The 21,588-nt window shown below is 35.2% G+C and overlaps 1 protein-coding gene across 1 annotated transcript in view; it reads left to right on the forward strand.

Moving 5' to 3' along the window:
* The window catches only part of LOC123873896, a 75,777-nt gene that overhangs the window by 1,034 nt on the left and 53,155 nt on the right, over positions 1-21,588 (forward strand). The gene's annotated exons all lie outside the window — the stretch shown is intronic.

Raw genomic sequence — 21,588 nt, forward strand, 5'->3', positions numbered from 1 at the left:
GGGAGGAGGCGGAAGAAAAATTAAAGAATTTCCACTAGATTTTTCCGGGTGCGAACGAATCGCGAATAATACTTATAAAATTAAGGCCATAGAATAACCACCTTGAGGCTCTAGTGATTAATTATTATAGGCCATAGTCCAAGTGCGGAATGAAAAAGCCTAAAGTTTGAACTCACTCATGATTGATACAGTGCATTCATACTATAGATTTTTTTTTTAAATTAAGTAGATATTTTTGCTTTGACCAAGATTTTGTAACACGATAGACTATAAAGTATGGACTATAGACCATGAAAGTGTGACGTCACAAGTCTACTACGGTTGTGGGCATGAACATCGTGCCAGCAACGGTGGATCCGCACTTGATCCACAGTCTGAACTTCTGAAGCGCCGGGCAAATTGTGTCGCTTACGCGTTTCTGTGATTTGTTTATCTTTCAAGCAAACTGAGGAAAACTAAAGATACGGTCTATCTATAAGCACGCGGTGTACAGTGAAGGTAACACGTTCCTCTTTATTACCCTGCCCTGATCATTATCCTTATCTGATAATATAATACAGACCTATCTTACACCTAACCCCGCAGCAGGTATCTATCTAGTATCTACTAAGCAAGATTCTAGTTGTCATCTCTGTATAGAAGTTGAGATGTATAGAACACACTTTGATCTTGCTCAGACTTAAGACACAGTTAAAACGAGTCAGCGTTATACCACTGGTCTAAATCTGTCTCCTTTTAACCGAAACTTAAGTCTAAGCAAAGTCAAAGTGGGCTCTATAGATTTCAACCGTAGTTTGAGCGGATACAGAAGGATATGGAATCCCACCGCATTTACTATTTCAAAAAACTACCATTATGACTTGATTAATGACTAGCGGTATCTACATGTACATATATTGTGATCTATACCTACTTAATGTGCTATATAAGTTTTATTCGAGGGATTTACTTTTATCCGTTGAGGAATTCTGTCCTCCATTCCCGATAATAGTCATCATAATAATATATGTGGTAGAACCTTGTCAATATAAAAAGATCTGTCAAAATCAGTTCTGATTTCGACGTAGTTAATAAGGACAAAAATATCATACTCCATCCCGAAATTTTTCGGAACAAAGTCCGAAATCTATAAAATATTATATGCCAAATTGCTTTCAAAATTCCTTCAACAGTTTCAGCATGACAAATATAGTTCAGTCAATATGCAAATTGCCCTCCGAAAAAAGACCTACCGTAATTTGACATAATGAATCGTTAGGGGGGCATGTCAAGAGGTCACAGGAAAAATAAAAAGGTCGCGCTGATTGCTGATTTTGAGAAATTCAAAAAATGAATAAAAAAAATTTTTGAAATGCTTTTTTCTTGGAAACTATTGGTTTTAAGAAAAAGTTTTTTAAATAAAAAATATAGAAGGCATTGCGAACTATATTTTTTGTCATTGGAGTGACGTCATCCGACTTGAAATACAAAAAGTAGAGGGCGCTAATGGATCAAAAAAGTGTTACAACGCTATTTTCGATAGGAAAAAATGATTTTTTTATAATAATGTAAATTGGAAAGTTGTTCGTCACAAAATTAGCTACAACTTTTATTTGAACAAAATTTTTATAAAACTTACCGTTTTCGAGCTAGAACTTGTCGAAGTGTACAAATTGTACATTATGTACCGTGCCGTTGCACAGTTCTCATGCCATTCAGTTTTTATCTTTTTTTTAATCCAAATGAAATAGCAGTAATAGTTTTCTTACTTTTTTATCAAAAAATTTGAACTTTTGTTTAACAAAAATTTGAACTTAGGTGAATTTTTCTATGTTTTGCATCACGTTTATTTCTTTCTTTTGAAACAAACACATTTATTCGACAATTTTGTTTTTTTCATTTAGTTAGCTAAAAGTTTCAGTTAAATAAAATAAATTTCATATAATCTCAAGTGAAGTTTTTAGTTAAGTTATAGATCATTGGAGGTTATGGAAGCAATAAAAGTAACTGTACATTTTATTTCAGTACCTATTTCATTTTATTATAATCATAGCAACGTTGCTCATTATTTTGTCGTACCTCGAGAACGGTAAGTTTTATAAAAATTTTGTTTAAATAAAAGTTGTAGCTAATTTTGTGGCGAATAACTTTCCAATTTACATTATTATAAAAAAATCATTTTTTCCTATCGAAAATAGCGTTGAAACACTTTTTTGATCCATTAGCGCCCTCTACTTTTTGTATTTCAAGTCGGATGACGTCACTCCAATGACAAAAATGTAGTTCGCAATGCCCTCTACATTTTTATTTAAAAAACTTTTTCCTAAAACCAATAGTTTCCAAGAAAAAAGCATTCAAAAATTTTTTATTCATTTTTTGAATTTCTCAAAATCAGCAATCAGCGCGACCTTTTTATTTTTCCTGTGACCTCTTGACATGCCCCCCTAACGATACATTATGTCAAATTACGGTAGGTCTTTTTTCGGAGGGCATCTAATTATTCCTTGCATATTGACTGAACTAATAGGCAAAAATCTAGAGAACTATTATCGTTCTGGGCTCTATTTTCAATGATAAAGCTTCCTCAGATTAAAATTTTTAAATGTACCTACCTACCTACACGGAAATCGTCTGTAATTATTACCTACATATATTAAAATAAATATTTAGATTTAGATAATAATAATTAAGTAAGTAGATACCTATAGATCGTAAAAGTTATTATCAGATAATAAGATCTTCATATTAAATATTATCTATTAAATAATGCATGCTTATCAGAGACTATTACGAGTATCAACACACACGCAAAGACTAACGGACCAGACCACAGAACTTCTAAGAAGGCACCTAAATCTGTGGACCAGACGAACTGGACGAAACTATAAAGATTCTTTATTTTACTATGGAACCCTATTAAAAACAAATTCACTGTTAGGTGCAGTAAAATTTATAATAGTATTGATATGTATGGGTATGGTAGGTACGGCTCAGTTCTTGCATGCTCTAGAATTCCTCTCATGTTTCAATAATATAAACAAAAGTTTATTGTTACCCATAATACCTAAATTGATATACCGTCATTAGCTTTCAGACGTATAAAAATAATGTCTAGTATGCTTCTATGCTATTAGTGACGACTGTGTAGTGTGTTGGGTACCTTTTGCATTTTATTTGAAGAACTAGCTTTTATCCACGACATTGTCCCCATGGATTTATGTTTTTTTGTATCCTGTAAGATCACCTTTTTCCCCGGGATAAATTCTGACCACGGAAGAGGACTATATCCTTTCCTGTAAAAGTTAAAATCTGTTCAGCCGTTTCTAAAACTAGCCCAGGCAAACTAAAAAGCCACAGATTTTTTTTTAATGTTTGAGTTTTGAATTTTGATACCATAACCAAAACGATCTCATTCTACATTAATTTATATTATAGAGGTAAAGTTGTGAGTTTGGATGTAGTAGGAACTCATCCATCCGATTTCAAAATTTTTCACTGAAGGACGACAACCCCTTAATAATATTATCCCCGAGCTATAAATATTCTAATAATAAATAAGCTATAAATTATACATTTATCGTGAACGAAGTCACGGACAAAGACTAGTAACTTAATAAACATGAAAAAGCAGTAAGTAAAGTACGAAATGACAGACAGACACTTGAATTTTATTTGCATAGTCATATTTCAAAACAGAGTAGCTAACATCCATTCATTCAATATCAATGAAAAAAATATTTCTGAAAATTATATAATAGATCATTGTTATTTTTCTACCATACTGAATGTACTGAAGTCTGAAGTGAAGCTTGTTATTTTAATATCGAGAGATTGTTATAAACTACGAAGCGGAAATGTATCTAGTTTTATTTTATAGAACGGATTCGTTCATATAAAAAACCTGAATAGGAATGTTTTATTCAAATAGGCTCTTCAATCGTCAGAAATTGATTGGATTTTTTTACCCGACTGCGCCAAAGCCAAAAGGAAGGGTTATGATTTTAGCAGTCTATGTATGTATGTATGTATGTTTGTATCCAGATTCTATGTGTTCAGTCTAGTTTATAAAATTAGCTCTAGTATCGACTAAACTCACAAATTAATCGATACTAGAGCTAATTTTTTAAACTGGACACTTTCAAGTAAAGATTTTTATATGAACCTGTGACACGGTAATCAGATAATATTACCGTGCCTGTGAGGATGATACTGCCATTGTCGCAATTAAAGCGCCATAACCCTACTTTGTCGTGTTAGTTTACAAATTGCGAAAAACCAAATTAAATTTGAATTTCGCGGGCAGACCCGTTTGCATCCACCTTAAATTACTTATTGAAGTAATGCTTTTCCACAAAGAACATTGTGAAAATGTTCTTTGTGGAAAATCTTTGTGGAAATTTGTGTGTGTGCTGAGATCTTGTAAACGTGAACCTTTTCTTTTGAGGCAGCTCATTCTTATGATATTATAACAATGTATTCGTATACCTACTATGAAAACAACTGACGCAAATTATACGAGGCTTATCTACTACGGTAAATTGCTCACGAAATACAATTAGCTCAATGTAATTATTATAAAAACTCAACTAGGTATCTGCCTTCTATGCAATTTTGCATACTATTTATTATTTACTTGTATACCTAGTAGGTACCTACATACAATTATTTTGTGATAACTGGTAATAATATTTAATCGCATTTGCACATTTATCTACTGTTAGCAACACTGGCTAAAATACTGTTTATTATCAGCAACACTGACCAAATTACTATTTTTATATAACTTTTGTGTAATGAAACAAGTGTAGCCACGTCAATACACCTTATTAAATATGTTATTATACCTTTGTCAATATACGTTTCATGACAAGACGTATATTGACAAAGGCAATTATTATTGTCCGGAAGTAGTTGGAGTTTTCTTCGAGAGTCGGGCCAGCCCGCTCAGTCAGTGTATTTTTGTACTCCAATCGAGAAAGTGTGAAGTGGAATATTGTCAAGTGTTAAAGTGTTAAAGTGGCAAATTGTAAAGACAAGTGGTAAAGTATAAGAAATACAGCATTAATTATGAGTAAGTTATGTTTTATTTCACTACTATTAATAATAATAAAATTAAAATCCTGAGATCACAAAATGTAGGTATCTGTTGGCGCGATCTGAGTTAGCGCCAACATTTCAGAAGTGGGATGAATTAACGCAAAATCCACTAAGATATACAACATTTAAACTTTAAAATTTCTTTTTATCAAAATAAAATAAAATGAAACACACATTGTGTGATTATTTCATTTTGTGATACTAGTTACCAACAAATAAGAACCGTAAACTTGTCATTTATTTTTAAAATACCCATATTTTGTGAAATTGAAATTGATGTTAGTCACGTGACAAATAAAATACCGCATGCTATTCGTTTTTGTTTCAAGTTTTTCTTCAAGGCAAATCCTTGATATAATCGACTTCTTGTGGGTATTGCATAAACATTAAAATTAATTCTCATTAGTTTCTCTGAGTGACTTACTCGTACGTCCTCACGGTGATAGTCAAGGAGAATATAGTCGCGTAATGATCAGAAAAATATCAATATCTGTATTTATAATTCATAATTGAATAAAACTAATATGTTCCACATGCATAGAACCTCATATTTTTTCGAACTTTTACTGCCTCCCGTATCTGGTATGGCTTACAGTGAACCCTCCCGAACAAGATGGTGTCTACGTCTCAGTCCACCGAGATGATGCGGCATCGCGGAAGGAGGCGAAACGCTCCAGGATCTCGGTGGCCACGCCAGCCGGCGCTCACGCAGCCGTTGCTCGGGCAGCCGCGCCAGCCGGCGCTCACGAAGCTGGCGCTCGGGCAGCCGGTGCCCACACAGCCGGTGCTCGCAGCCGGCGTCCACACAGCCGGCGCTCGTAGCCGCGCCAGCCGGTGCTCACGCAGTCGACGCTCAGGCAGGCGCGCCAGCCGGCGCCCGTGCAGCCGGCGCCCACACAGGCGGTGCTTGCAGCCGCGCCAGCCGGCGCTCACGCAGCCGGCGCTCACGCGGCCGGCGCTCACGCAGCCGGCGCTCACGCAGCCGGCGCTCACGCGGCCGGCGCTCGGGCAGCCGCACCAGCCGGCGCCCTTGCAGCCGGCGCCAACACAGCCGGCGCTCGCAGCCGCCGCCGGCCAGCGCTCACGCAGTCGACGCTCGGGCAAGCCGTGCCAGCCGGCGCCCATGCAGCCGGTGCTCGCGCAGCAGCGACAGCCGGCGCCCACACAGCCAGCGCTCGGGTGGCCGCGGTGGCTGGCGCTCACGCAGCCACTGCTCGGGCGGCCGCGCCAGCCGGCACTCACGTAGCCGGCAGTTGGGCAGCCGTGCCAGACGGTGCCCGTGCAGCCGGCGATCGCAAAAATGAGTCTTTTCTTTTCGAGTATTTTTACGAAACGTTTAGATGCCTTGAAACCTAGGATACGCTCAGATTCTCATCTAGTGGGTGAGAATGGCAAGCTAAATTGTTAACTGCGTTACTTTCTGACGAAAATTACGATTGGATGCCATGATAACCGATGATAGCTAACCTTTCCCAATTTGGGGATTCGCTGGAGACATTCTACTAGGGTAAAATTGCTTTAATAAATATTTGTCATATGGATTATGACACAAACCGAAGTAAACCATTAAAAGCGCAGTCCTCAGTTAAAACTATAAATATGCAATCTAAACAGGGCCTGAAGAGCTCTCGTAGTTGTAACTATAAGCTCGAGGGTCACAAACAGACGGCTCGAGGGGCTTGACAGAGCCTTAGTCCAATTAAAAAAAAAAAAAAAAAAAAAAAATGTGTCACGAACTTTGTGTGAGTGTGTGGCAAGTGTGACGTTGCCACGGAACCAAGCAGTACTAGTTCAAGCTACTAGCTTATTTTTTATTATTTCTCTTGCATTCATGTTTTACGAGTAAATCATAATATATATATATATATAATGTTACAACATGAAGCCCCGTCGGGGCGTTCCACAGTATAACATTGGTAATTATAATATGTTACAAGTATTATTTATTATTTATTATTCTATTAAGTGTTAACATTTATGAAAATCATAAAGTATGAATAACAATTAGTAAATAATCATAAAGTATGACTGACAATTAGTAAGGAACAAGAAGTAAATAAATAAAAATAAAAAATGACTTATAAATAAACGTTATAGGAGCGGTCATATCGTTAATCAATCTTAAAAGAACTTAAGTATAAAGAAAAGTGCATACATACAAAATCACTATCGTATTATACCCAGTCAGTCAAAGAAAAAAAATAACGGTTATGATAGTTTCAATAATTAATAATCACTTATCGTTTTTTTTATATTAACATCATAAGGCTGTCAGAATAAATCAAATTTCGTTCAAGGCCTTCATTGATTTTGGCAGCGAATGTTGCATAATTAGATATTACGATTTAAATAAAATCCGTAGTAACTAATATACTGACAAAGATTTGAGAATACTGTGGTACACACAGTAAAATAGTTATATTTGCACCCGTCCAGTGTCGCGTAACACACACAAAAGCATACATATAGCACACGTAAATATTGAAGTTACAACTACTAAGGACGCCCACATATTATGTAAGCAAAACCAGTTTAGTCAATGCGCATCACGTTGCGTTGGTTAAGTTAGAAAGAATTCTTAATAATTAGAGCAATGAGGATAATATTAATCACTCTATGGATTTAAGGTATCGTCATTCGGGCTAACACGCTTTGCACTTGTGGTGTAACAGGTAGGCCCACGATTAGAGGTTATGAGTTCAAATCTCTCTTGTACATTGTCTTTGATGTTTTGTTATTTGTAGTTTAAAAAACAAAAATGCCAATATCAGCATCGATAAAATGTCTCAAAAAAAAAAAACCAATAGAACAGCTGTTAACAAATTAATAGAAAGGGAGTTAGCTTCCGTAATGGAATTGAGATCCCTGTTCTCTTCAGTAAAGCTAATAAAAGTGCCATATGATACAAGTTAATCGAACAGTTACAGTTATAGACATATTTCTTTCTTTTGTACTTTTTATTATTTGAATAATTACATAGGTCTAAAGACCTAAAAACAAAATCAATTCTTATACATATTAAACTTATTATAAACTAAAAGTAAAAAGATAAAAAAAGGGGTGTCCGTACTCTTCGATAATATTTATAAATAATTGCTTATGCAGTTTTGCAATACATATGAATTTTATTGAAATGGATGAGCTTTACATTTTATTAACAATATTAACTAAATGAGCCATTGGTATTATGAATTAACATGATTAAATGAATGAATTAATGAATTAAATAAATAAAATCTCTATTGTTTCTAATGTTACACCTAAAAATTAGTTTGAGCTTCTGATGACCAAACTAAGCTTTATTTAACACTGATGCACTATCTATAACTAGAATTTAAAAAAAAAAAAATGTAAATGTAGGCTTAACCTTTTTATAACTCTAGTTTTTATTTTTTTTTAATCTTAAAATAAATTGATCTTTTTTTTGTCAGCCCTAGCACAGACTACGATCTATTTGCAAATATTCAAACACCAGTCTCAGTTTTAATTATCTAGTGCTTTGGTCTACAACAATTAGTGTAAAATGTTATTTTTAATTAAGTCTTTAATTAAATAAATAAATAAAAATAAAATAAATAAATAAACCCGTGTTATAGGTAACAGTGCTCTCGCCTTACAGACTAGAACTAGAACAATACAGAAATTACACAGATAATTTAATTCAAGATTGGGTGACGTTAGACTGTGTACATTTTAATACACATATCTACATATATACAAACTAGATCACTTTTCTGGGGAGCCTCTCTCTCTGTTAGTATGAGATATGAGGATCTCTAATCTCATTAACAATAATTGTGAAATATTTCTGGCTGGACAGTCACTAAAGTGGAACCATTGTATAACCGTTATACAGTTGCACCGTTCACCCTTGCAGACAAATATAAAAGTTTACTTTATGGCAAAACATAACTAATCTTCCTTCATAATATAATTAAGGTTAATTAAATAAATACATATAATACAAAATACAAAATACAAAAATATTTATTTCAGTAAAAAAACAAGTTTAAATATATTTTAAATATAACATAGAAATTGGAACCGTCCCAGTAAGTAACTGGTATTAAACTAGTACTTATGGCGGGCGACCCCGCTCTTCCATTACATATTCTGTTACAATTGAAATAAATAAGTAGTTTCTAATAGTAATAAATTATATAGAATAATATAATATAGAATCTCTTTAATTTTCAATCTATATTTTAAAAATTTGGGTATACTTCTCGTATGAATCTTACCAATATCATTAAGTGTTAGGTAGGTTTTGTCCAAACAAAACAAGTATACTTGCAACATCGTTAGATTTTTCATAGTTGTGAGACTTGTTTACGTAGAAGAGACACAAAATCACGGGATACAAAATTATGTCGTAATTTCACGGAATTGCGTCTTAAGTAGGTGCGATATAATGGTAGTTAAATAGTTTTTTGTAATGATTTTGAATTGTCAAAATAATATAAAATTATAAATTTATCTGATGAAGGTAGTTAGATAAAATCGATATTTGGCTTATTCGATCTCATACAATCTATTACTAGGAGGCCAACAATATTGAACTTTCATAAACATGGGTGTTTTGAAGGTTTTGGTTTAGTCTCCATCTGAGATTCGGAGCGATATCGCATATTTTCGGTATTTGTATTGTGAACTGGATAATTAGATGTTGTGATAGCAATCACGCTCTAATTAAATTATTAATTTTGCCATTAAATTTTTAAATTAAAACTCTTGAATAAACTCTTCGCATTGAACCTGTGTTTACGTAGGTTTTGGGAGGACATTTCGATAATTCAACAGTATTTAAATAATACCTGCTTTTCTGAGTGACGCTTATAATAGGTTAATATTATTGGTTAAGGGCAGCTCACTTCTTATGCTGAATGCGTGAGATGAGTATATAATACTTTTACGTATAAGTTTCACCTATATGTGCGTGTTAAGGAATTTACAGTTATATCGTTGGTAATATCACACATTCACACGTGGATGCGTGTTGGTATGCCTTGCAAACTTTTGTTGTTTGTACATCCTTATCCCAATAATATAAAACACAAGAAAAAAAGTGTTACTATATATGCCCGTTACAGACTTTGAAACCATCCAACCAATGAGCCTGAAATCAGTGCCATTAGAAAGTTAATGATGCGAAGATTGTCGTAGACTACTAAACCAATGCGTAAGGCACATTTCTTCTAGCATAGTACCATACGCCAGGTTATACGCTGGTGTGTTGTAAAAGCACTGCGTTTGTAATAAAGTTGACGAAGCAAAAGTAGAACTGTTCAAAGTGTTACACATTACAATTGTATACCAGTCATGGTAGGACAGTCCTCAACGGAACAGTCTCATATTGTTATTTAGGATATATGATAGATTGCATATGTCGCAGGACAGTAGTAGTAGGAAGCTATTTTCAATAGACCACATGAACACTGCTTAATGTCTTCCAGTGAATCCTCAGAAAGGGACCCGTAATTGGCTAAACATCTAATTGAAATAAATATCACAACAGTTGATGAATTGACAATTAAAACGTAATCGTTTCATTCGAATCGGATAGTAATTGCATACAAAAGATAGTTCACAATAATGTAAAATGCTAAGTAACTAATGGATATGGTTATAGGTTGATGGACAACCCTGGTCCTAAATGAATACATATAGTTCAAAGTTAATGGACAACCCTGGTCCTAAATGAAAATAAAAGGGTCATTCAAAAATATTTTCGTGTTGGAAATAAATGACAATAACATTAAAGTTTTGTTAAATTTAATAAATGTAACACCAAATGAAAGAGAAGAACTAGATTTTTATCAATGGAAAACAACCATTTTTAAATGGCAATCACTAACTTTAAATTCGCTTAATCTGGAGCTAAAATTTCAATCATCAAAATTAACTTTGCAGTAACGGTTCGTAAATTTTGCTTTCCAGATAGCTTCATAAGAAAAAGTCAGTGAGGATTAAACCTGGACTCCTCGGTGGCCAATTAACGTCGTCTCGATTACGCTCTTACTGTAGAATTCGAGTCAGTTGACAGGGTTATCGGGATTTATTTCCTGTACGGCAACAGCTTTATTAGAACGCAAGTGTAATGCCTTTAATAATCGGCAGAACTGTGATTTATTCAAATTTAGAGTTTTTGGGACCAAACGCATTATAGTCTTATATTAGCTGAGACAGATGGACATATAGTAGACGGTTTTCCCCGTTCTTGAAGTTCTTATGCAACCCGGTTTTTTGGCCGGCATTGTGTTCCCAGTCCCCTCTTGTGGACCCAATTGAATTTGCACTTAGAACATTATTTTTACCAACATCAAATTAAAATATTTTATTGAGACGCCCAGTAAAGATATATATATTTAAATCCTGATCCTTGTAAAAAGAAAAAAACCTGTAGACCTTTCCTCACCCTCTGTTACCTGCGTATGACAGACTACAGACAAAACAGAAACGAAAATATTTCTGAATCACCCTTTAAGGGACAGCCCTGGTCCTAGAATAAAATATGCTGGGACAACCCTGGTCCAATATTTATTTTAAGGACCACCATGGTCTGTGACTATATTTATAGTTAAAATAGAATTTGTTAATTTGAAATTATTAGAGGCCTGGTGGCATACGAACAACGTTGGTCTTAGCATTTAACATTGGACAACCTGGTCCAATATTTATTTCAAGGACAACAATGGTCCATGATTACGTAAATACTTAAAATAGAATTTGTTTATTTAAATTATTAATTATATTTATAGAAAGTTAGAAATTATTAGTGATACAATAACGTAAATCTGCCATGTTTTGTTGCTTGTCGCTCGAGGTCGACGACCCAATTTGGATGGCCGACTGTTAGCAACACTGGCTAAAATACTGTTTATTATCAGCAACACTGACCAAATTACTATTTTTATATAACTTTTGTGTAATGAAACAAGTGTAGCCACGTCAATACACCTTATTAAATATGTTATTATACCTTTGTCAATATACGTTTCATGACAAGACGTATATTGACAAAGGCAATTATTATTGTCCGGAAGTAGTTGGAGTTTTCTTCGAGAGTCGGGCCAGCCCGCTCAGTCAGTGTATTTTTGTACTCCAATCGAGAAAGTGTGAAGTGGAATATTGTCAAGTGTTAAAGTGTTAAAGTGGCAAATTGTAAAGACAAGTGGTAAAGTATAAGAAATACAGCATTAATTATGAGTAAGTTATGTTTTATTTCACTACTATTAATAATAATAAAATTAAAATCCTGAGATCACAAAATGTAGGTATCTGTTGGCGCGATCTGAGTTAGCGCCAACACTACTATATAGGTTATATATATCTATAAAGGTTGCCTGGTAGAGATTGCTTCAAGCAATAAGGCCGCCTTTGCGCACAATTGTTTTTCTATTTTCTTCTTTCGGTGTTGTGATCCTTTACATGTGTTTTTGTGTGCAATAAAGTGTTTCTATCTATCTATCTATTTATCTAAGTCGCTGAACCAAACTATGATCGGTAGTCGCTAGCGACGCTAGCAAACGGTAGATCCTAAGAGTCCGATCCCAGTTAGTCTGACTACATTACTCATAAACTAACTTTTTTACAAACTTACTTTCTAATGTATGGGAAGTGGGATCTGCTACGAAGATACTCCAACAGCGTTACTGTTTTCAATAAGTAACAAAAGTCTAAAATATTTATATTATTTACGTAGGCCAACTTATGGCTCATTGTCGAGAGTCAAGAGTGCCAGCTAACCGCGTCGGTTCCGACCATCGATGGTTCCAACACAGGCAGATTCTGAAAGCCAGCAAGAATATTGAGAATAGGTAATTGTAACATTAACTCGTTCAAAACGTCGTCTTTGTTAGTAACAAATTCATCGAAAATTATTATCCATACTAAAATGCATAAATGCGAAAGTATGTAGGTATATCTATCTATCTGATAACTTCTCATAGCCCATAATATGTTTTTGATGAAATTCAATACATTAGATAGGTTACACTTAGGTACATCCCAGGGAAAGATAGGTAGGTATAGGCTACTATTTGTGTCGGAAAATCCCAGAGTTGCCGGGATTCTTAGATAACCTATATTCTTGTGGACAAAGTCGCGTGCATCATATCATCAACAAAATATCCATAAAGAGAAACATCGCAGATAATAATAACGAACGGAATAGAACAGGAAAATTAAAAAAAAAAACGAACGTCTCCGAAAATAACAAAGCTCCAAGGTTTCTCGTTTATACACAACGGCTACCTACGCTTACACTAACTGTCTCTAATTATAAGAGTGCAGTACAGTAAGGGCTTGGACCCACACAAAGTGAGACGCAGCGACGCAACAGGCGACAAAAAGAACACGTAACAGGAACGCTGGAAACTGAATGTTACGCGGGCACACTGATACACGGGTCTACTACATGAGAAATTAACAAACAGACAGACAAGAAAGCAAGTCAATATTTCAATGTCATCCTGTTCCAACCTATGTTTTAAATTTCAAGCCTCTAGCTTACCGGGAATTTAGTTTCAAATTTATTGCAAGATTTGTTATGGATAGATAAACAGAGCAACAAGAAAGCGAGTTAATAAAAACGTGTTACGTGCTACCTATGTTACTTTCCAGGTCTTTATTATATCCATGTAAAAATCACGTTGATTTGTTAGATTAATGACTGAAGTAGAAGCCAATAAACAAACACACTTTCGCATTTATAATATTAAGTGAGGATATCCCTATGAAGTGCAAAGCAGCTATAAACAGCTGCAACGCCCTGTAGACAGACGCCTTCATACATTTCCTCGTATAACAACTTCGAAGGTTGTCTGGGAGAGATCGCCTTATGCGATAAGACCGCCTTTGCATGCTGTATAGTTCTATGCCTACTTAGTTTTACTTTCTTTTAATCATTTTATTTGCGTGCACTAAGGATTTTAACAAGTGTAAATTAAAAATTTATAACACCCCCGACAAGTGAAGGTTACAGTAACTAGAAAAGAGCTGATAACTTTCAAACGGCTGAACCGATTTTCTTGGATTATAGCTTAGAACACTCGATCAAGCCGCCTTTCAAACAAAAAAAAAACTAAATTAAAATCGGTTCATTAGTTTAGGAACTACGATGCCACGACAGATACACACGTCAAACTTATAACACCCCTCTTTTTGGGTCGGGGGTTAAAAATAAATGGAGTGAAACCGGCGAAGCATTTTGTTAGGAAATCAAAATCAATTTTTTTTTAATTCATGAAGGACTAGTGTCTTTCATGCTACTTCGGTTCAGAATACAGATTCTACTAACAACAACTTTAACTCAGCTTTAATTATTTTAAACACGGAGGAAAACAAAATACTCTACTCTGCTGCTGGTGCCTAACATATTGCCGTCTAACGCTGCGATCACGCTTTGTATGTGACCAAGCCCTAATTGTCTCTCATCCGAGTAGGTAAGGCAATAACCCACACACTGCCAATTTTAATTTTCCACTGCAATTTGCAATAGAGCCGATTGCATTGAGCGTTCGGCTTCCTGGACATATGACAATATTCATTACAGGAATCTCCGAGTCTCCTTAGGTTTTGCACTTTGTCCGTCTGTCAGAGCTTTATTTCTCAAGTAATAATGAAGACAAGTTCTTATTAACAAGTAATAAGAATCATAAATAATATGTACTTATATGAAAATCCGAAAGTGTCAAATACCTACATTACACATACCTACCTACCAAACACAAGAAGGCAAGGAGCAAGCATAATCTACCTACCCAGAAAAGCATTTGGGGGGCATTATAAATAAAATTATTGTTGGTAGGTTTACACATTTTCCGGGGGTCTATAACAAAAACAGCTTATTCTCAAAAGTTAATAGCTAGGTAGTTTATGTATTTTATTTTATCATTCACTACATATACAACCTACTTACAATATTTATACTTCGAACGTTTCAGTCAGTTACAAAAAAATAACAACTATGGAGGCACGGAGTGAGCTTACTTACACCGACCGTAATAATAGGCAAATGTATGAATATGTAAAATATGTAGTTATATGTATGAACCTGTGATGGTACGGTGTGATCGTCTATACTAGTGGTTAAGATTAGGCATTATGAAGAGTTAAAAATAAGAAATAAACTCAGCTGAATTTTAGAGACACCTAGGTATTTAAGTCATGAGTTATTTACAAGTAATTAATTGGTACAGTACGTTGGGTGAACACGTAGACTTCTCGACCAGCTAACAGGTTTACACGGATTGAATTATGAAAAATTAATGTAAAATTTCAACTCCTCAAAATAGATATAGTGAAGGGAAGGATTTGTTAATTTAGAACGTCCTGTTAGTGTGGAAAATCAGTTGATACGTGTATTTGCCTTATTTAGGCCATCGGTTTGAGACCAACCGGCATTCCTTAAGCACGGGGGGAGCCCTACACTGAAATCTCAGTCTTTTAGCATTGTTATCGGGGCACAGCACTTGGACTCTCCTATTTCGCTGCGAAGCGTTTTCAATTTGCCTAGGTACGGAAACCTAGGTTCTTTTCAATGAGCTCTGGGCTCGCCCCAAAACCATGGTATTTTTGTATATTTATATATTTGTTTGATTGATTGTCAATAAATTGGCCAATTTATTAGTTCGGAGAGTCCAGCTGTATAAAGACATGACGTGTTTGCTTTGTGCCGGAATCTCGCTGCTGGTACGTCACCAATCAACCATGTACCATAATATAATATCAAGCAAAGGAATTTACAAAGTACAGCAAAACTAGTATTTTTATCTATTCAAAACTCGGTGATTCACAATTTCAGCTGGCGTCGGTTTTAACAGATAATGTTATCTAAAATGCTGTTTGGGAAAGATCGGTACACAATAAAAAAAAGGTACCTACCTGCCTCGCCATCTGCCCTCTGGAGGCAGCGTGTACTCCATTGTCTCGTTCAGGGTAAGTAGATGAAATTTAGCTATGACTCGAAAGTAAAAGGTCCCTTTGTCTTTAGCCTGAGATTCGAACCCAGCCAATATTATCTTTAGTAGTGGAGAGCATTCTTGGTAAATTAGGTACTAATCGTTTTGTGAAAATAAAAGTATAAGGAAAAACCATCGTGAGAATTTCACATCCCTAGAGTTCTCTCAAATGTTCTAGTTCATTCATAACCATATAAAAGATTGATCATGATGATGATAATGATGCTTCGTCCTAACTTTTGTGATCAACTTCCACTAAATGACGTTATTTTATTTACTCAATTTCAATACTAATTTCAATGTAAGATGGAAGAAATTTGTATTTCTTAGTTCCATAGTAAGTACTTTTATTTAGGTAGGTATTAGAGGGAGAAAGTCAATATTGAAGGTTATCAAATTAAATATGCACACATGTGACTTAAGTTTGAGCTATATCAAAAAATCAAATGAACCATAACTAATAAATCTTTAACTTGAATCTCCTTTCAATATTCACTACTTCATATAGGTATAATTAAATATAGCAATAAAAGAGGAAAATAATATTCATATAATTTATTACTGGTGAATAGATTTTTCTACTACTCACTCAGTTTAAAAACAAATAAAGAAGAGAAACTGAATTTATTATTTAGACTGGGAATTAAGTAACTTTATTACATTAATTAATTCCTGGCCGAATATTTGCTTCCTAAGCCATACTAATTATTGAAAGGGGAAAAGCAATATTCAAACGAAAAAACCCTTTCGGCTTTATGTACATCATTTTATCTAAAATACACACATGCCCACATAATTAATAGAGATATTATCTATAATTCTTACTTCTATAATAAAGTAAATTTTAAGGACACACATTATACACAGTTTTATACAATCAATCTAGATATATTCAGATCCCAGCTCCACAGTTAATTATTTCGTCTCATTTAAACACTTTGGTTTAAGTAGTTTAATTTTATGTTCAAACGTGGAGTTAACTCATTGTGTGGTCTAGAGTATAGATACGATTTTTATAGCCTCGTATTCATAATTTAAGGATTATATAAATCATTATAGCACCAAACAAAATATCCAGGACCACCTCTGTTACGTCATATAAAATACAAAGTGTGTAATGCATTATCTGGATTCATTTCTAATTAAATCAATCAACTAATTTAATAAACTAGGGTTGTGGAGCTGATTTCAAAATAATCTAGTTAAAATTAAATGTAAATTAGTACATCACCATATATCAGCTTCTGCTGGCCCGGATACACACTATTTTATTCTATTTATAATTTACTATTATTAATCTATACAATTTCAATATATTTCTACACTTAATATTCACTGTTAGGCTCTACTGCACGTTGAGCCAGACCTCAATCGAATGTTCTCTCCCGGTCCCCCAGTGTTGACTTAAAACGTCCACACGGATATCTTTGTCCACGCCCATGATCTGAAATGAAAAAAAAACCCAACGAAATTTCGGTTTCTGATTGGTTCACTCTTGCGCACAGAATTTCTCTGGCTGATGGCTAATTGGCTGAAAATAAAATGTATTTCAAACTTCCCTTAATGGGCCGTACCTTTTACTTTCTCACGCCCTTGCCTTGCCTAGACCACTCTCATAACACGTGATTACAATTTTGTACACTTGTAGAGATTTCTAAGTTAAAATTTACGACTTTTATCTAATTTATGACCGACCCTAACGCAATTTAGCTTTAGAGCAATTTATTTTGCCCTTTTGTTTTTTATACTTCCTTTCCTACAATTACTCAGAATCTTAACTAATTTATTTCTTTTCGTGCGAGATTTTTGTTTTTAAGAGCAAGGCTTCAAATTTCCGACAGTCATAAAACCGTATGACGGATGGCAAGGCCATCTCACGCTCCCCCAAAATAGATTTTTAATACACGTAGCTCCTTTTGTCCCTGCAGCTGTGCTAGTCGTTTCAAAATCTATTTTTCCCCTTATCTGTATTAGAACGCTAGTATCAAACCTCCTACGCCTATCTATTATACCCTCGGGCATGACCATAACTATTTAACTCAGGTATCTCTTTGTTTAGTGTACCCCAAACTACCTGTTTTCTGTCCCTTTTAATACTCTAGTTTTACCTATCTTTCTAGTTATCTACATAGTACCTAAACAAATGAATGGCATTGTAGTTACCCTTAACTTTACCAGTATGAACGTCTATTAATGTATATACATTATTATATGGAACTGCCCCTATTATGTACGGTCCTTCATATAAGCGCATGAATTTTTTTGTCAACTTTTTATCCGCATCTGACTTCGTAAAAGTCTTAAGTTTCACTAAATCTCCGATTTCGAATTGTATTAACTTATGATTTTTGTTATAATGTAATTGCCTACTTTCGGCCGCCTTATCTATGTTTTGTCTTGCCTGCTGTCGAATCTGTTCTAACGGTTCACCCTGTAAGTCTGCCCTCACCGATGAGTCAGTGTTGAAATCAGTCGATAGCAGAGTACGTTTTCCATATATAATCTCGTTTGGCGAATATCCCGTTGTAGTATGTATTACCTGATTGTAACAATCTTCTATATCCGATAATAGATCTACCCACGAACGATGTGATTTGTCGCAATACGTCCTGAATAATCTACCTAACTCTTTATTAACTCTCTCTGTTGAATTTGGCCGTGGATTTCTAACAGATGTGTGCGTTAACTCGATACCTAGTTGGCGAATACCTAACTCGAAAACTTTTGAAGTAAAGTTCGCGCCTCTGTCTGAACATAATGTCTTAATTGTGACCTGCTTATGAAACTTTTTTACACAAGTTAAAGTAGCCTTCCCACTAGCCTGGCGTAGTGGGTATAGTCTGATTAACTTACTATAAGCATCTTGCATTACGAATATGTATTTAAAACCAAATCGTCCTGCCGGTAAAGGTCCAAAAATATCGCAAAAAACTCTCTCTCCTATTTCCTTCGCTATTACAGTTTTTATCGGCCCCGTGTGCGTTTCCAAAGCATGCTTTGACTTTTGACATGCCTCGCAAGCTCTTACAACACGACCTATTATACGAGACATATTTGGGAAATAATATTGACGTTTCATAAGAGCATAAACCTTGTATCGCAAATATCGAAATGACCTACTTCTTCATGTATGCTAACTATCAAATCCCTTAGTATGTTCTCGGGAACATATAACCTTAAGATATCCCCTTTTATGTCTCTTCTATAAAGAATCCCTTCTTTAAGCACGTAGTACTTTGATTCAGAAGTGTCTGCTGTTTGCACGCGTCTAATTATCTCACTAGCAGTCTTGTCGCGACTTTGATAACTACCTATCTCTCTCCATCGCTCCCGCACTAATCGTCCTAATGATGTTTTAAATAGATTCATTTCAGGCCCCATGACCTTGTTAGTTAATACATCGGTGGTCCCCTTTAAATGTCGAGACAATACGTCTGCTACAATGTTTAGTTTACCTTTCACATGTTCGACTGTGTAATTAAATCGCCCTATATAATGTACCCAACGTATCATCCTAGCGCTCAATAATTTGCACGTCTGCAAGAATATCAGGCTTTTATGATCAGTCCTAATGACTAAATTCGCTCCTCTCAAATATGTTTCAAACTTTGACAAACTGAAAATGATGGCCCATAGTTCTTGTTCAGTAACTGTCCATTTGCGTTCTGTCTCTGTCAATGCTTTACTACAGAACCCTAATATTTGTTCTTCACCTGCTTCATTCAATTGATAGACATAACCCGAAACCCCCAAATTACTGCTATCGGTTTGTAAATAATAAGTTCCCTTAGGATTTGGGTGTACAAGAAGTATCGTGTCTATAAACAATTTCTTGACCCTTTCAAAACAATCATTAATTTCCTCTGTCCATGACCATTTCGTATTTTGTTTTAATAGGTCGCACAGTGGTTTAACCTCTTCGCTATATTTTGAGATAAATCTTCTGAAATAATTTATTAATCCCAGAAATCCTCGTAACTGTTTTATAGTCCGAGGTATAGGGAAGTCCAATATGGCTTTAACCCGTTCAGGATCCATACGTACCCCGTTAGTATTTACTATGTGTCCTAACAACTTTACCTCTACACATAAGAACCGACACTTCTCTAACCTTCCAGTTAAACCTGCGGTTTCTAATTTATCTAACACTCGATCTAAATGTTCTAAGTGTAACTTTATGTCCCCCGTAGTGAATATGACTATGTCGTCTAAATAGTTTACGCAAAACTCTCGTACTCCTACTAGGATATAATCCATTGCTCTCGAGAACCCTGCTACAGAAGTCTTTAAACCTTGAGGTAAAACATTATAAGTATACGTCTTCCCCATGAACGAGAACCCAGTATACTTCCTAGAATCTTTATGCAAAGGTATTTGAAAATAGGCATTATTCAAATCAATTAAACTGATATAATTTACTCCATGAAAGGATTGTAAAATCTCAGATGTGAGTGGAGGCGCGCCCGCGTCACCTACCATTTTCTTATTCAACTCTCGTGCGTCCAATAAGAGTCTTATTGACCCATCTCGTTTCTTAGTGAAAGTGAGAGGACTACAGTAAGGGGTCGCTTCCTGTCTGATCACGCCTAGTTTTTCTAACTCTTCTAATTCGGTTTTTACCTGTTCCCTATACGCCAAAGGTACCGGATAACTGTGTTTTACAAAAGGTGTTTCGTCTAATAGCTCAATAACGTGTTCGTACTTGTTTGTCAAACCTAAACCTTCCGTAAATACCTTACAGTGTTTGTTTAACACAGGTAGTAATAATTCCTTTTGTTCATTACTTAAGTTCGCGTCATCTAATTTTAATCCCTTAAATTTCTCATTATCTAAATTCATGTCTGATACACTTTGTTCCACTGGCCTAGAGTTTTGATTTAATATTAAATTAATCGTGGCTGCGTTCGTCTCTCCCCCTAACCTTTCGATTTTGCAATCCGAATTCAGCCTAACACAAGACCTAACGCCCATATGTTCAATAGTCAAAGTGTGTTCACCATTACAGTTCACTATTCCTTTTACCCGCTCTAACCAATCGTATCCTAGTATCAATGATCTAGGAAGACGTCGCATAACTAGTACAGGTGCTTCAACTAAAGTACTACCTAACTGAAACTCTATTAGCACTAACCGATTCGTGCTTTCACTTCGCGACCCAAACGCGCCTTGTATTTGAATTGCTGGAATAGCGATCTCTGGCAATGTCCCATGTTCTCTTAGAATAGAGTCGTACAATTCCCTAGTTATTCCACTAATCTGACTTCCCGTATCTATGAGTGCACTCATACTTCTTCCATACAGTCTAACACATACTTCAGGTAACCTAGGTAAAGAATAATCAACACTCACATCGGTTTGTTCATCTAATTCATGATACATTGTGTACACATTCAAACCTCTCCTCATACAAGTTTCACAAGTCACGCCTAACTCATTACACTCTGTTACATTTTCAAACTGGTTTTCCAATAAGATTCCTATACTCCTAATTTCAAATTGACTACTATACTCGTTATAATCAACGCCGCCTCTTAATAACCGTTTAAGTCCC

Source organism: Maniola jurtina, chromosome 17, assembly GCF_905333055.1.
Source record: "Maniola jurtina chromosome 17, ilManJurt1.1, whole genome shotgun sequence".
In the NCBI taxonomy this organism is placed as follows: domain Eukaryota; kingdom Metazoa; phylum Arthropoda; class Insecta; order Lepidoptera; family Nymphalidae; genus Maniola; species Maniola jurtina.